The sequence below is a fragment of the Triturus cristatus genome, chromosome 2_2 (genome assembly GCF_964204655.1).
Source record: "Triturus cristatus chromosome 2_2, aTriCri1.1, whole genome shotgun sequence".
Lineage (NCBI taxonomy): Eukaryota > Metazoa > Chordata > Amphibia > Caudata > Salamandridae > Triturus > Triturus cristatus.
This window is the reverse complement of record NC_140582.1, coordinates 1,243,688,202-1,243,705,744: the sequence shown is the minus strand read 5'-3', so window position 1 is coordinate 1,243,705,744 and position 17,543 is coordinate 1,243,688,202. Positions and strand designations below refer to the sequence as shown.

General features: G+C 49.7%; 2 protein-coding genes across 5 annotated transcripts in view; both read left to right on the top strand.

Moving 5' to 3' along the window:
* The window catches only part of LOC146863492 (uncharacterized), a 431,973-nt gene that overhangs the window by 5,903 nt on the left and 408,527 nt on the right, over nucleotides 1–17,543 (top strand). The window lies entirely within an intron of this gene.
* Nucleotides 1–17,543, top strand: part of LOC146863493 (uncharacterized) — a 289,267-nt gene that overhangs the window by 137,587 nt on the left and 134,137 nt on the right. For 2 of the 4 annotated variants that reach the window (XR_014978260.1, XM_085642929.1), the window contains one exon: nucleotides 2,037–3,071. The exons of the other annotated variants lie outside the window; for them this stretch is intronic. The gene's annotated coding sequence lies outside the window, so the exon portion shown is untranslated. Of the gene's footprint in view, nucleotides 1–2,036; nucleotides 3,072–17,543 lie in introns of those variants that run through there. 4 annotated transcript variants of the gene reach the window in all.

Genomic DNA, 17,543 nt, shown 5'->3' with positions numbered 1-17,543 from the left:
GCAGTTGCAGGATCAGGCAAGCGATGAGGACAAGAAAACATGGGTGAAAGAAGGTGGCACACAAAAAGAAGAGGATGATGTTTGGGTTTACCAAGATGAAAGAGCTGTTATGCCCTACAGTATGTTTGCCCATTTTGCACGCATGTATCATGGACAGGCACACACAGATAGGGAAACTCATTTCGCCAACGAAGTTATCCGTCTGATCTGTGAAATACTGAGGACTAAACAGAAACTGCATTGTGCCTATTGTCCAGAAGTTTCTGGAGTTGGTGAGCAAGTGAATAGCACAATGAAAGTCAAATTAGCAAAAAAGTGTGATTCCACTGACTTGAAATGGCCGAATGTTTTGCCCCTAGTTCCAATAACCATGAGAAGTACACCTGACAGAAGGACAGGTTTAAATCCCTGCAAGATACTAGTGGGACGAGCAATGAGAGAAGCATATGTACCTGATCCACAAGATAGGCCACTGAGAAATAGACTGCAGATTTCGGATACAAGTTCAGAATCAGGTGCTGAGCAACCAGAAGCTGTTAACAGAAGAGAAGCAGACTGTGAAACTGGTGACACTAGATCAACAGACTCTGCGAGTGTACAGCAAGGTGTAAGACTCAACGATTTTTCACCTGACAACGATTTAGACGGTACAGCCGAACTAGGACAGAAACAAAGTCAAGAGCAGAGGCAAGTACAGGAAAAAGAGAGAACAGAAGACTCAGAAATCATACAGTTCAAGATAAGGGGAAGTGAAATACAAGCAGACACAGAGACTGGAAGCAAGGGAGAAGAAGGTTCAGAAATCCTGACAGTTATCTTGTCTGACATTAAAGAAGAAACGGATGATCAGGAAATTCTGAACAAAGACTGTGATCCTATGGAGAAGGATGATTCACACATGTGGCCCAACGGAGTAAAGAGACTCAAGTATAAGATAGTGAGAAAAGGAACCACAGCTCTTGAAGATCAGATCTCTGAAATGACAAACAAGTTAGAACAGGAGAAATTGAACAGGCCACCTGAGTGGACTTACATAGTCTTACAGAAGATAGAAGAAGTAGATTTAAGAAAGGAAAGGGACAGTGACAACGACCGTGAGCAGGACAAAGGAAACGACTTGAGGCCACCCTAACAGTGTTACAGAAAACCCTTCTGGGTTTTAGCACACAAGACGAAAACGATTTTTCATGAACCATTTCCAAGTGGTTAAAATAAAAGAAGGGGCAAAGGACAGAAAGTCATTCAAGTGTGAAAACACACTTTGTACATACGGTACATATTTAGTAGATTTCATTTATGGGTTAACTTAGATACCATTGCGGATATGGACAGTCCTAAAAATAGATATAACATTTTTGCTTTGGGTGTAGGATGTGTTCATGTTGTACCATTTTACTAATGGTACTGTTAATAATGTACCAATAGTTGCACAAGTAGATAGAACTGCACTTCACAAGGATAAGTACGTTTTAGATTTAGAACTAAAAATAACATTTTTGTCGAGAACAGGAGAAATGACAAAGAAATATGCTGAATTAACAAAATTATTGAGAAGAAGTGTCCGATCAAATACAATTTAGTGGGATGAATGGGTGGTTTGGGATTTGGTGATGATGAAATCATCAAAGGGGGGATTGATGGAGCAGAGTACAGAAGATTTTGTGTGTACCCCGTTCAGACCAATCACCCCCCATAACAAAGTAATATATTGATTTTGTTTGCTGTGTATTAACCAAACACACATATTACATGTGGGAAATGCTCTGCATTAACAGGTTTGATTAACATATTAATTAATGGTGTAAAACGCACGTTTAATCTATTTTGTGCATTTAAGTAGTGTAATAGTGCATGTCTATGTTGTAGTGTACATTGTGCATTGCATGCTGCTTTTGTTTCATTTTAATGGCTTGCCCTGTGATGCTTTTCCGCTAGGTAACAGTTTTTAGGGGATAAATATTAGCCCTGGTGGGTGGGGAGACAGAAAACACTTATTTTCTGTGTATTCACATTTTCTTTGTGTGTGTTTACTGTAGTTTGGCTGGTGGCCAGTTTCAAGATGGCTTAGTTTTTCCCGGTTCTGCTCAGTAGAGAATGCTTGCATCATCTGGCTGAAGGAACCTCGTGCATGCCCTGTGCTAGACTGAACTTTGCAACTCCAGCTGACTATGTTCGAGGCCATTTGGTGTGAATGCCTGTGAATTTCTGAGAGCCAGAATGATAGCAAGAGAACAGCTGAATGCCTGCCAAGGAAGAACAGTCGAATGCCTGCCAAAGAATGACCACGTGGAAACAGCTGAATCCCTGACACTGAACAGTTCAATCCCTGCCAATGAACCTTTGAATGCCTGCCAATGAACCTTTAAATGCCTGCTAATAAACTGTAGGACAGTCGAATTTGTATTTATCAGCTTGTCAAACATAAAGTTATTCATGGACAACCTGGGAGCTGAGAACCACATTGTTATTCCTGGACATCCTGGAAGCTGAGAATTACATTGTTATGAACAGACATCCTGAGAGCTGAGAACTGCATTGTCATGACCAATCAGAGCAAGGGAAACAACAGGAGTTGAAACATTTGAGGGTAGAGAGCCAGCAAACACAGCATAAATATCTGACCAAAATTGGGGTTTGTGGTGAGAAAAGGCGGAGGAGAAAAGCTGCTTTGGAGAGATGCTGGGAGCTTGGAATTATGCCAGACTGTGCACTGATGACCCCTGTAGGTTCGAGATCGTTGCGGGACACTAGCCTGGGTAAGAGAAGTCGTGGAGGAGGTCAAGGGTTAATTAAGTACGTTGGAGTTTTAGTGCTGGGTAGGAAGGTTTTAGTGTAGGAAATCTTTCGAATTAAATGCATGTTTTTAACTATGGTTCATTGATCCTTCATTTTGGAACCCTCTGTCAGTTACATGACCAAGGATTGATTTTTAACCATTTTGAGAATAATGAAATGAATGCAAACCTACATTTTCTCTTCATGACTTTTAATTAAAAGTTTCTTGATTTATGTCCTGAATAAATGGCAATGCTCAAGTGAAAATTAATATTGAGAGAATAAATGATAATTTCCTTTATGCAAATTAATTACATCAAATCTTTTAAATGATTTCAGGTGTTCGTGATTCTTCTAAAGTCAATTAATTATACAATTCAATATATTGTTGTAGTGAGGTTAAGCTGGTGTTGACAATCACCATCAACCAATCCAACTAATTGGTCCGTCGACCAAGTGGGTGGAGGGCCTTGATGTTAAAGCTAGGATTCTATAGATGCAGATGTACATGATGTATTTAATGTAAATATTTTCCTATAGGTAATAAGGTATTCCCCCACATGTCCAGCGCTTGAATTACTCATCCCTCCTGTGTGTGCAGACTCAGTGAGAGAGACGTGTGAGTTTTGGTGTTATGAGCCCCACCAATAACTGTGTGTATGAATGAGCTAGTGTGATGTCGGGTCGGCGACGCAGGGAGGGTATTGGTACATGTTATTCCCCATTCTTCCCGGTCTCGCACTGGATCAACACCAAACATTTTCGTAGTTTCTCAAGGAGCAGGATTTAAAGGTGAATTGAGTACCATAAACCAATTCCCATTAGCAATGCTGCATGATTGACTTTCTTCCCGTCTGTTCTACCTCTAGAAAAGATCTGCAAAATCAATACACAGCTAAAGCAAGCATGTTGGATTCTTATTTAAACAACAAAAACACAACACCTCAGCTCATTGCTTACAAAGCCTTCGAAGGACTATCATCACCTGAAGTTTTGGGTCTTGTCAAAGCGACGAAGGCAGCAGTCTGCGCCTCTGACCCTTCTCCACCTCAAATGTTTAAAAACATTCAGCTATCAACGTATGCAGCTATCCCAGTCACAACACTCATCAACAACTCCTTAACAACAGGAGTTTTCTCAGAAGAATTAAAAGGAATATGCTACTTACCAGTATGCATCTGTTCTTGGCATGTAGAGCTGCAGAGTTGTACACTTAGCATAGGTCGCCATCTGGTGTTGGGCCCGGATGTTTGCAGTTTGTTTTTCTTCTTGGATAGTCTTTGGGAGTCACGAGTTTGGTGACTCCTCCTTCGGTCCGTACTGCGCATGGGCTTCGGCTCCATCCTCAGATTGTTTTTCGCCAACAGGGAAATGATGGAGCGTAGTAATAACAGTGAGAAACCCATGTGTTGTATCTAAATAAGATGTACTGGAACGGATACAGGTAGCCGGGGAGGCGGGTGGGCGTGTACAACTCTGCAGCTCTACATGCCAAGAACAGATGCATACTGGTAAGTAGCATATTCCGTTCGAGGCATATGAGCTGCAGATTGTACACTTAGCATAGATTATATAGCAGTACCCAACCTTAGCGGCGACCACCGGTATCCGTTGCAGCTGTTTGAAAAAGTGTCTTTAGTACAGCCTGGCCCACCCTAGCTTGCTGCTTGGAATGCACATCTACACAGTAGTGTTTTGTGAAGGTGTGCGGTGTAGACCATGTGGCTGCCTTGCAGATGTCATCTAAGGGTATATTCCCTAGAAAAGCCATAGAAGCCCCTAACTTTCTTGTAGAGTGGGCTTTAGGGGGAACAGATAATGTTCTCTTTGCCTTTTGATAGCAAATTTGTATGCATTTTACAATCCACCTAGCTATCCCTGATTTTGAAATGGGGTTGCCTTTATGTGGTGGAGAGAAGGAAACGAACAATTGTTTAGTCTTCCTGAAGGGTTGCGTTCTTTGTATGTAGTATAGTAACGCCCTTTTTACATCAAGTGTGTGTAAGGCCCCCGTCTGCAACAGATTGGGGTTGCGAGAAGAAGACAGGTAATTCCACTGATTGATTGAGGTGGAAGGGGGAAATGACTTTGGGCAGAAACTTCGGATTTGTGCGAAGTATGACCTTGCTGTGATGCATTTGTATGTAGGGTTCCTGTATGGTGAACGCTTGTATTTCACCAACCCTTCTAAGGGAAGTGATAGCTACAAGGAAAGCTGTTTTCCAGGTGAGAAACTGTAGCTCACATTTGTGCATTGGTTCGAAGGGCGGACCCATTAGTCGTGTAAGAACTAGATTTAGATTCCATACAGGGGAAGGTGGTGCCCTGGGAGGAATTACTCGTTTAAGGCCTTCCATGAAGGCTTTAATAGCGGGCACTCTGAAGAGTGATAAATGCTGCCTGTTTTGTAGATAAGCAGCGATCGCTGCTAGGTGTAGGCGTATGGATGAATATGCCAGGTTACACCTGTGAAGATGGAGCAGATAGCATATGATGTGCTGTATGGATGCATCTAGAGGGTTGATTGTATTGTTACGGCAGTATATTACAAATCTTTTCCACTTTGCGGCATAGCATGCTCTAGTGGTAGGACGTCTGGCTTCCATGATGATGTTCATACAATCAGGGGGAAGGTTAAGGTATCCGAATTCTAGGATTTCAGGAGCCAGATCGCCAGGTTGAGCTGAGCTGGGTCCGGGTGCCTGATTTCTCCATGGTTCTGGGTTAGGAGGCATGGGGATAGATGCAGTTTTTGATGTGGTACCACTGACAGTTGTAGTAGCGTGGTGTACCACGGCTGCCTGGCCCACGTCGGAGCTACCAGAATGAGTGTGAGGGAGTGCTGTTGTAGCTTCCTGACCACTAATGGAATTAGTGGGAGAGGTGGAAAGGCGTATGCAAATCTGCCTGACCAGTTCATCCATATCGCATTGCCCTTGGACAATGGGTGTGGGTATCTGGCGGCGAAGCTTGGGCATTTTTTGTTTTCGTGGGTGGCGAAGAGGTCTATCTAAGGATGCCCCCACTGTTGGAAGAATGGGTGAAGAACTTGTGGATGCAGTTCCCATTCGTGTATTTGTTGCGTTTGTCTGCTGAGCAGATCTGCCATGGTGTTTTGTACGCCTGGAACGTGCTGTGCCAGGAGAAAGATGTTTTGAGGAATTGCCCATCTCCATATGCTCTGGGCTAAGCGGGAGAGCTGGGGAGAGTGTGTCCCCCCCTGTTTTTGGATATAATACATTGCAGTCATATTGTCTGTGCGAATGAGGACTGCTCTGCCCGAAATCTGTTTTTGGAAAGATTTTAGGGCTAGAAAGATCGCCAAGAGCTCCAGATGGTTGATGTGGAGCGATTTTTGCTGTGGCGTCCATAGACCTTGCATGGTGAGGTGTAGAAGGTGCGCTCCCCAGCCGGAGAGCAATGCGTCCGCTGTTAGAGTCACTTGAGGAACCGGGTCCAGGAACAGCCGCCCTTTGGAAAGGTTTGTGGTGTTCCACCACTGCAGAGAGTGATGTGTGCGGCCGTCCACCAACACCAGATCCGTCAGCTGACCCTGGGCCTGGTTCCACTGTTGTGCTAGGCACTCTTGAAGTGGACGCATGTGGAGTCTTGCATGGGGCACTATGAAAATGCAAGACGCCATCATTCCTATGAGCTTCATAAACACTCTTGCTGGAAGAGAGTGCTGAGGAAGGAATGTTTTGCGTAAGGCTTGAATGCTTGTGATTCTGGCTGAGTTTGGATAGGCAATACCCTTGGAGGTGTCTATAGTGGCCCCGAGGTATTGCTTTGTGTGAGATGGTATGAGGTGGGACTTTTGGTAGTTCACCGTGAAGCCTAGCTGGTGGAGCAGTTGGATGGTGCTGTTTGTATGCTGCACACATTGGTCGTAGGACGCGGCTTTTATCAGCCAGTCGTCTAGGTAAGGGAAGACGTGAATATGTTGACGTCTGAGGTGTGCTGCTACTACTGCTAGGCATTTGGTAAACACCCGTGGTGCGGTGGTGACCCCGAAGGGGAGAACCGTGAATTGGTAATGTTGCCCGTCCACCATGAACCTGAGGTATTTCCTGTGAGAGGGGTGTATTGGAATGTGAAAGTATGCGTCTTTCAGATCCAAGGTTGTGAGAAAGTCTCCCTGGCAGAGGAGTGGGAGGACTTGTTGTAGAGTGACCATGTGAAAATGGTCTGAGTGTATGTAGGCATTTAGAGGCCGGAGGTCCAGAATGGGTCTGAGGGTCTCGTCTCTCTTTGGTATTAAGAAATATAGAGAGTAGACCCCTAGATTTCGTTGGTTGACGGGGACCTGCTCTATAGCATGTTTTTGCAGGAGTGAAAGTACCTCTTGTTTGAGCAGTGTGGAATGTTCTTGAGACATTGGACGGTGCCTTGGTGGGATATTGGGTGGGGTAGATGTTAGCTCTAGACAGTACCCTGACCGAATAATTTGGGTCACCCATTTGTCCGATGTTATGGACTCCCATACGTGGATAAAGTTTTGTAGTCTGCCCCCGACCGGAGTGGAATGGTCTGGGGGGAGCGGAGGGGAGTCATTGTGCGGGGGGGGTGGCAGAACGGGTGTTGTTGGTTTTGCCCCTGCCCTTATTGTTGTTACCCCTGTAACCACCTCTCTGATTGCCTTTTGAAAAGGTATTTTGAGGAGGGGACTTGTAGGAGGTAGAGGCGTTATCGGTGGAGGAGCCTCTACCTGTGCCACGAAAGGACGAGCGTCGAAAGGAACGTTTGGAGGCTTGTGTTTGGAGTGCCCCCATAGACTTTGCTGTGTCTGTGTCTTTCTTCATCTTTTCGAGCGCTTCGTCTACCTTTGGCCCAAAGAGTGTTTCCTGGTCAAAGGGGTGATTGAGTATGGATGCCTGGACTTCAGGTTTGAACCCTGAGATCCTGAGCCAGGCGTGGCGACGAAGCAGGACACTGGTATTTATGGCCCTAGAAGCAGTGTCGGCTGCATCGAGGGCACACTTAATGGAGGTGTTTGTGATTAGTTTACCCTCCTGTATGAGGTCATGAGCCTTGTGCTTGTATTTTTCTGGAAGGTGCTGCATAAGAGCCTCTAGTTCGTCATAGTGTGCTCTATCATATCGCGCAAGCAGTGCTTGTGTGTTTGCGATGCGCCACATGTTTGCAGCTTGGGAGGCGGTGCGTTTACCAGACGCGTCCAGAAGTTTAGATTCTTTGTCTGGCGGTGGGGCATCTCCTGAGGATTGGGAGTTAGCCCGCTTTCTAGCTGTGGAGACAACTAGGGAATCTAGGGGAGCAGGGCCCTTGATGTAAGCAGGGTCTGTGGGTGCCGCCTTGTACTTCTTCTCTATTCTAGGGTTCAGTACTCTGGCTCTGACAGGGTCTTTGAACACCTCTGTAGCGTGCTTGGTGACACCCTTAAGCATGGGTAAAATGGAAGTAGATTTGTCTTGTATATCAAATGTATCCAGTAGGAAGTCTTCTTCTACTGGTTCACTGTGCATGTCCACCCCATGGTAGTGTGCTGCTCTCTGCACTAAATGATGAAACCCTAAGGAGTCCTCTGGAGGAGACGGCCTTGATGGGTATAGGTCGTCCTGAGGTACATTGGGTATATCAGGGTTATTGTAATCCTCCCATGGATCTGGGGTCCCTGGTGGAGTGGGATCCATTGGGGCGTCCGCCGGGTAATTGTCCGGATCCCCATCATCCGGATCTGGGGATGGGGCCGGATCGTAGTGAGGTAAAGGTGGCGGAGACCTGTGAGGTGGAGGCGGTGGAGGAGGTGGAGTGGGTAGGGGAGGCGGTGGTGGGGAGGGCACTCTGAGGGGAGAAGTAGCAGAGTCCTTCCTTTTGGGTGGAGGAGGAGGAGCCGGAGCATCAAGGCGTCTTTTCTTGGTAGTTAAAGTCAAAAGCCCAGTCTTTGGATCTTTGGACAAAGTCTTTTGTAAAGGGTCTGGTGTAAACAGAGTCAACGGTGTCGAGTCGTCTGTCGGCACCGGTGATTTCGGAACCGGGGGTTTCGATGGTCTGTGTGCGCCATGCTTTTTTGAGGTCTCCGGGTGTTTCGGCGTCGAATGATGTTTCGGCGCCGGAGCGTCGGTGCCGACAGATTTGTGTTTGTGTTTGGTCGGCACCGAGTGTCCAGGCTTCGGCACCGGTGGTTTCGGAGTCGAGCTGGATTTTGCAGTCTTCGGTGCCGGATGCTGTTTTTCGGCACCGGGTGTCGGCTGGCTCGATCCCGAGCTGCCATGAGACTTTGGGTGCTTCGACACCGGGCCCGAAGGTGGGGTGATCGAAGTTTTGGTTTTGGTTTTGCCCAGGCCGGCAGGCGAGGGAGTAACCTGAGTCTCTTTGGTTTTCGGCGCGGGGGTGGGAGGGGGCATAGTACTCACGGCCCGCTGCGCTGGTGTAACGTCCTCCACGTCGGAGTCGTCGGCCTCGGAAGCGCTGACGACGTCTTCCTCCTGCTCGGTGTGTGTTTGCCCCGAAGCTTCGGCGTCGTCTCCGAAGATGTCCGGTGGAGCTGCCGAGGATGAGTGCGCCATGGTGCGTCGAGCTCTTCGATCTCGGATGGTCTTCTTCGATCGAAAAGACTTGCAGGCGGGGCAGTCTCTAGCCTCGTGTTCCGGAGAGAGGCAAAGGTTACACACCTGATGGAGGTCGGTGTGGGGAAATTTAGACCCACATTTTGGGCACTTTTTGAACGGAGTCCTTTCCATCGGCCGGGACCGGAGTCGCGGAGGGCCCGAAGGCCGGTGTCGATGTACGGGATGGAGAAAAGTGCCGCTTCGAGAGATGAAGATGATGAAGGAACTCGAAGAATCGAGGATTTTCCGTCGAGGCTGGAACCGTAGAAGTTCGAAGCCGGAGCACGAAGTATCACATCCGAGCCCGATGGCGGAAAAAAACAATCTGAGGATGGAGCCGAAGCCCATGCGCAGTACGGACCGAAGGAGGAGTCACCAAACTCGTGACTCCCAAAGACTGTCCAAGAAGAAAAACAAACTGCAAACATCCGGGCCCAACACCAGATGGCGACCTATGCTAAGTGTACAATCTGCAGCTCATATGCCTCGAACAAGACATATATACGCCGTTATTAAAATAAAACTAACCTGGACAATCATAACCCCAATAACTACAGACCTGTAGCAAACGGACCATTCCGGATCCAACTTATATAAAGAGCAGCTTTCGCCCAAATGTCACAATTCATTGAAGACAATTCCATACTTTCCGACTTCCAGACAGGATTCCATCCTGGAAGAGGCACAGATAAGGCCCTAATCTCTATCTGGGATGATGTAAAAAAGACATTGGACTAGAACGGGGTCTCTGCTTTCAGTGGTTTTGACACAGTGGATCATGACACATGAATCAAAAGACTTGAAGAAGCCGGAATAGAAGGCACAGCTCTCGCTTGGATCACATCGAATCTACACAACAGAACAAATATTATATACACTCCTCCTTTCTGTTCCAAATCATACAACATTAAAGCAGGAGTCCCTCAATCATCTCACCCATGCTTTTCAACATCTACATGAAATGACCACCAGAGCTGATCAATGGCTTTGCCTTCACCTGCTGTAACTACACAGATGGCACGCTGATACTTCTGGAATTGGAAGACCCAAAGGATATTGGTGTGAGAAGTTGGCCTGTTATATGATGTCCACTAATTAAAGTATTCACCTTTCACAAGTCCAAATTACCCTTATGATGTATGAGGTCAAAGACAACCTTTAAAAAGCTATCCTAGTGGTAGCTATGGAGAGCAGCCTTCAGGCTCAATCTTGAAGGAATGTAAAGCAGCTTGTTTTACCAGAATATCACCTCCTGAATTAATCAAATGAAAGAAGAACCACACAGTAGTTATATTAAAAATATGTATTTAATCATATAACGCTCTCTACTATCCTCTACACGAGGATAGAACACAAAGCACACAATTTGATCAATAGAACAGTTGTAAGTAGCACAATACAGAGTGGGCTCCAGGGGGAGACCAAACCATATACTAAAATAGTGGTATAACAGTCACAACTTGACTAGAAATAGTGCCTAGTGCATGTAAAATTGTTGGGACCCAAAGGAACCACCCAAAGGAGGGACACAGGGAGCCCACGGAGGATGGGTGCAGTGAGGAAACACAACCGCGTGTTCCGTGCAACTCTATGGGAAAGTCACGGTTGGAAATTTGCAGTGTAAGGACCCTTCGAGGAGGACTTCGAGCATACCCTTTGGAACTTAAGACCTTGGAGAGCCACCCCACCTGTGGATACCGTAGTACCAGAGTTACCTATCCCAAAGCCAGGGGCGGCTCCTCCATTAGGGCGGAGGAGAGCCGCCAAACTGCTTTCTTGTAGCATGAGAAGCAGAAAATTAAATGATATTTTAAATACCATTTTATTTTCTGCTTATCGCGCTGCGAGAAAGCAGAAGGCAGGGGTATGCCTGGTTGAGGACGGGCGGGTGGGCGGGTTGGGGAGGAGCGGCTTGCACCACTCTGAGTACTCTGACTGCTTTGGTCAACCCTGGGGCCGACCAAAGCAGTCATGCGCACTCTACATTTTCTCTATGTAGGCGGCATGCATCCTACATAGAGAAAATGGCCTCCCTAAAGGTGTCCGGCTGGGCGCTGTCCGGGACTACGCACCAATCACTACACTGCCATTGAAGCGTTGTGATTGGCTAACAGAAGGGGAGGGAGCATACAAGTTCCTGTTCAGGAGCACGAAAACGTGGACCCGGCCCAGGAGGGGATGCGGCTCAGGACCGGTCAGGTAAGTTTTATTTTAATTTTAATTTGAACCCCGCTCATGGTAACCACCACGCGATAACCCCGGCGCGACCCCCCACCACCGAGCCACGACTGCTAAGAGGAGCCGGGTACATAGGTCTGTAGAGATGTCGGGAGCTGCAGTCGTTCTCAATGGAGGGCTGTGAAGAAGTGCTGCTGTCGTGAAGGTGAAAAGGGTCCGGTGGAATCCAAGCCTGGATTCGGGAAGGAAGAAACCTGAAAGCAGAGGGGACAGATTCTGGGTCACTTCAGAGTGACCAGGGGCTTGGTAGACGAATGCCCACCGATGTCGGGTGCTTTAGGTGTGAAGAAGGGATGCTTGACTCTGCAGCCACGGGGACCAGGAGATGTTGACGGCAACCAGGAGGCAGATGCCAGCTGTTCCACGAAGGATGTCAAGTGCTGAGGGGTCGGTGTCCGGCTGGAGCACCAACAAGCCTTGGCAAAAGCAACCCATCCAGGAAGATCAAGCAGGTTACGGTGTGGACCAGCAAGGCCCAGGGGACTCACCAAGCAATGGGGAGTCAGAACACATCTGGAGCAACCAGGAAATCCCAACAGAAATCAAGATGACCCTCACGAGGACCCACAGGCCAAATGCCCAGGAGTCGCGAGGGGACCTCAAGCAAGATTGCAAAGTACCAACCCACGGGGGACTCGGTGCGACAAGGCCGGAGTTCTTTGTTGCAAATACTGCTCAGGGTCAGGACTACACAGAGACCAATGCACAAGCTCGGGAATCTCCACAAGGAAAAGCAACTGCAAATGGACGCGGTGCACAGGGGTTCAGGTTATGCAGTCCTGAGAGGGCAGATCAACCTCAGGGACCTTCGTAACCCAACTCCTGTGTTGCTGAAGTCTTCAGAGTCCGCAGGAGCTCAGAAGCAGCAGACCGGTCCGTTGTGTTGGGGTGCCTGCGAATGCAGGGGAGTGACCCCTTAACCCCAATGGAGGTTATTCAGTTGTCCTTCGTGCACCACAGGTCCTACACGGTGCCTGTATGGAGCAAGAGCACAGATGGAGCTTTGGACAGAGAGGAAGATGAAGTCGGGCCCAGTCAAAGTCCAGCATGTCCAGACGGTCCAAGGCCAGTGGTCTCTTCTTGTAGAATCTTGTCCACATAAAATCTAAAGTCTTACAGCCAGGTAAGCCCTTTTGTACCCACGGGAGAGGGCTGGGCAGATTCAGCGGACCCTCCCAGGGGAGGGTCAGGACAAGGGCGAGGATACTCCCCTGCCCTTCGTCCAGTTTCGCACCAGAGCAGGAGCCAAAGGCTCCCAGGACTGGTTTGAACTGGACTATGCACAGGAACACCAAATGTGCCCCAGGTGCAAACTTTCAGGCACTCTCAGAGTGCTCCCGCCCAGCCCCAATACACTAAATCCTATCTGGGAGGTGGTCACATCTCCCTGTCACAGGATGCCTATTGTGCTGCCTTCCTCTGCTCGAGCTTGGCTCAGCAGTAGAAGGGCAGAAATGTGTCTCTGGTCGGCAGCATCCATTTTGTGCTGTCTGGGTCGAGAAGGCTGGCCCCGGATAGACCAGTGACACCACGAAGCTCGCTTCAGAAGGGTGGAATCATACCTCCCATACTGGTTACTAGTGTGGAGGTATGATTCCAAGGTATTTTTTTTTTACATTTTTCAAAAGCCTTTATTGAACAAAATTGCACATCAAGGTTACCAGATTGCACTTCATAATCACATTATATGCGAGCAGAGGGTCTGCAATCACAGGGGAGAGCCACATTCGATAATATACAACAGAGGGTATGACAGAATCATAAAGCACGTTGCATTACTTAGAGGAAGGGGTTCTGAGGCAGCACTGGGGGAGTAAGTGAGAGCGTCCGGGAGAGGACCGGCATATGTAGAAGAGGGACTAGGGGATCAGAGGAGTGTGCGTGTGGGGAGATGGCACATCACTGACCAGCACCGACAGCCGCCACGGGCGGAGGGCCGGCTGGGAGCGCGGGAGAGGTCGCAGTATGCAGGGAGTTTTGGCGCGAGAGATAGGAGACAAGGGGACCCCAAATGTAAATTGGGTGGGAAGTGGCAGGCATCAGGTCCCAGAATTCAGCTAAAAGTGTCTGACAGCGCGAAGTGTCCTCGAGCCAAGCGCCAGCCTTGGGCACAGACCATCGACCCCAGCACATGGAGACACTGCACCGCGCAAGAACAAGAAGCATCGCAGTCAGTCGGCGTGTAGCGTCTGGGAATAATTTCACGAAGCCTAGGAGGCAAAGCAGAGGGTCCGGCTGTACTGGCGACGAGGCAATCTCAGTGACAGGCGCGCACACCTCGCGCCTGTATGCTGAAATCCTAGGACACAGCCAGGCGAGGTGGGAGAAGTCTGCTGCGGGAGCAGAGCATCGCAAACGTCTATCGCTGGGGATGAGGCCCATTTTGTGCAGCTGGGCTGGGGTGCAGTAGAGCCTATGCAAATACTTAAAGTGATTGAGGTGCAGGCGGCAGTTTGGGGACAAGCGTTTTGTCTGATTGCAGCAATAGAGCCAGACCTCCTGAGAGACGTCGGCGCCTAAGTCTTCAGTCCATGCCGCGCGGGCTCGGTCAGTAGAGATGGGGGAGTCCGCAAGCGCAAGCGCGTAAATCTTGGTGATCAGCCGACAGGGGAAGGGGGATGTATAGAGAAAATTGAGGGTGGCCATCGAGGGGGGAGGTTGAGGAAACGTGGGATGAAGCTCCCTACAGAGAGCCCTGAGTTGCTAGTAGAGCAGAGTGTCCATGGGGCCGGATTCGGCAGCAAGGGTGAAGAAAGTGTCACCGGGGTAGAGGTCTGAAACCGCGGAGAGCCCCAAGCGGGTCGCGTGTTTGGCCATTCCGGCTGACTGTAGAGGGGGGAATGCCGGGTGATGTGTGATGGGCATGGCATTTGCAGAGAGCATGCTAGAGCCGTAGTATTTCTGGAGCCCGTCCCATGCCCACCATAAAGTTTCAACAGTGGCAATCTCATCGTGTAGGGGTTTCGCCGGGGCGAATAAGGTGGTCAGGAGCGGCCAGGGGGCAGCGAGGTCAGCCTCCACCGCGAAGTGCGGCTGGAAAGGAGTCGGGTGAATCCAGAAGTGGAGGAAGCTGGCCTGTGCGCTGAGGGCGTATAATTTAAAATCAGGGGCTCCAAGACCACCGCGCGATACTGGGAGGGTGAGTATATTATATGCGATTCTGGGCTGCCGACCGGACCAGACCAGAGTGATTATTAGCGAGTGCAGTCTGCGAAAGAAGTGTGCCGTAGGGGGATGGGGATATTTACAAATAAGTACAAAAACTTCGGGCGCACCACCATCTTGGCGATGGCTATGCGGCCCACCAGTGATAGGGGCAATCGTCGCCAGAGCTGGATCTTAGACTCGAGCCAGTCCACAGCGCGGCCGAAGTTAGCCTTCCAGAGTTCGTACACATCCCTACTAACCCAAATACCTAAATATCTAGTCGGACCCGACACCCATACGAAAGGGTAATCTGGAGAGAAAGGGACCGTAGCATCCGTAAGAAGGAAAAGAACGGACTTACCCCAGTTGACCTGGATGCCAGAGAAGCCCCCAAACCATATCACCTCGTGGACTATTCTCCTGAGGGTTGCCGACATAAAGTGTGACGTCGTCCGCATACATGGAAACGACAAGAGCTCGGGCCGTGAAACCAAGACCCCTCTGGGTGTGATGTTGTCGGAGCCTGCCGGCCAGGGGCTCCATGGCGATGGCGAAAAGCTTGGGTGAGAGCGGGCACCCCTGCCTGGTACCCCTCGCAATGGAAGTAGGCTCTGAGATTTGGCCATTGATCCGAAGGCGGTCTGTGGGGAGGGTATAAAGAAGCTGAACTTTGCGCAGGAAAACGGGATAAAGCCCAAGCTAGGGAGGAGTTAAAGGGGGAAAGGGCCACTCGAGAGTGGTAAATGCTTTGGTGGCATCGAACAGGGCGGCCACCGCCGGGACCGTGGGATTGATTTGATGAAGGATGGAAAAGATGGTACGGAGATTGTGGGACATAGCTCGGCCGGTTATGAAGCCAGACTGGTCCGGGCGAGCGATGAGTGGCATGAGGGGGAGAAGGTGGGAGGCAAGTAATATGGCAAAGATCTTGTTATCCGTATTGATTAAAGACAGAGGACGATAAGAGTCGCAGAGATCCGGGGGTTTGTCTGGTTTCAGGAGTAGTGTGAACACTGCCTTACGGAGTGAGGGGGAAAATTGGCCACTTTCAAACGATTCGTTGTACATGGTGGCGAGGTGCGGGACAGGAGGGGTACGAAGGCCTTATAGAAGGATGCTGGCAAGTCGTCACTATATAGGCCTTGTCGCCGGCCAGACCGTTAATTGCAGCGAGGATTTCTTCCTTGGAGAAGGGCTCGTCAAGGAATTCCTGGTGGGATTTCCAAGCCAGAGGAGCTGAAGTGTGTTAAAATATTGATCGAGTACAGTGCGCTACGGCACAGTCCCGGCTGTATAAAGTTGAGGATAAAATGCGGCAAAGCGAGCCTTGATCTCCTCGGGAGAGGTAGTTCTGTCCGGGCCTCCGTCCTGGAGAGCAGTAATATAGGATGCCGCGTGTGGCAATCGGAGGGGGTTGGCAAGAGTCTTGCCAGGGTGGTCTCCCTTACCGAAGCGATGCACCCTCGCGTCCCTGCCCAGAAATGTGAGCTCCCTGTTAGCCTCGTCTGTAAAGTCGGTGAGTTTACCCCAGAGCTGCGCGAGTGTCAGGGTTAGGGTCAAGGGAGTGGGAGGAGTCCAGAGCCTTGATCTCCACCTCCAACTTGTCAAGAGTGCCACAAATGGAGCGTAACACACCGGACTGCTTGGATATGCATTTCGCTCGAATTACCACCTTGAATCCTTCCCAGAGTGTAGAAAGGGAGTCAACAGAGCCCTCGTTAAGATCAAAGTAGTTTGTGATGGCAGTTTGCATCTCATTGCAAAAAAACAAGTCCCGAAGCACGTTGGGGGGCAGCCGCCAAGAGAACATGTGATGTACGGAGTGAGGGAGGCGCAAACAGAGACAGACGGGAGCGTGGTCTGAAAGGGTGTGCGCCATATGCTCAACAGAGGTGAGTCACGAAAATGCACCCAGGGTGGTGATCCAGAGGTCCAAGCGGGAACAGCAGCCGCGAGAGCTTGTCATGCAAGCGCCTTCGCATGCATCAGGGCGGGTGTGTCACCACGCATCAAACAGTGAGTTGTCGGTAAGTATGGAGTGCAAAAGAGAAGCTGTGCGTGGATGGGGAGTGTGCGGCCCAGAACGGTCCAGCGTGGCTGATAATGTAACGTTTAAATCACCCCCCCAAAGAAGTGCGGCTGGGCCAAACGAGGAGATGTGCTGCCAAACCTGTGCAAAGAAGTCCGGGTCATCAGAATTGGGGCCATATAGCGCCGCAAGGATCAATGGTTGGGCCAGGAAGGTGCCGCGCAGGATGACAAAGCACCCCCCGGGGTCAATAATCGCTTGTGTGGTGTGCCAGGGAAGCCCTCTGCTCAGCTGGATAGATACCCCGCCAAGCTATATCAAACTGTGGTCACTTTCAGCAAGCAAGAGCATTATGCTCTTGCTTGCTGAAAGTGAGAATAATTGCTTTGACAGAGAGGGAGCTGCATGTTAGCAGCTCTCTCTCTGCCAAAGCAATGTCGTCTCCCACTGGAGGCGGGGAGCCAGCAGGGACCGCAGGGCCTTCAGACTCCCCCGTGGTCCCCAACACTAGAATGTGGGTGCCCTGGGAGAGACCAGGGCACCCACACTGGTGGTCGAGCCCCGGGGGATAGGTCCCCGAAGCCGAAATTGGTCCGGAAGAGAGGGGGACCGCTTGGCACCCCTTCCCTTAAACAATATGGGGGAAAAGGCCCGGCCCAGGGGATGGGGTCCCCAGGGCCAAAATCAGCCTGGGGTGGGGGGGGCTGCGTGGACCCCCTCCTCCATTCAGAAAAGGCTTTCTGGCACACTTCTGGTTGAGGATGAAGTCCCCTTGGCTCCAGAGG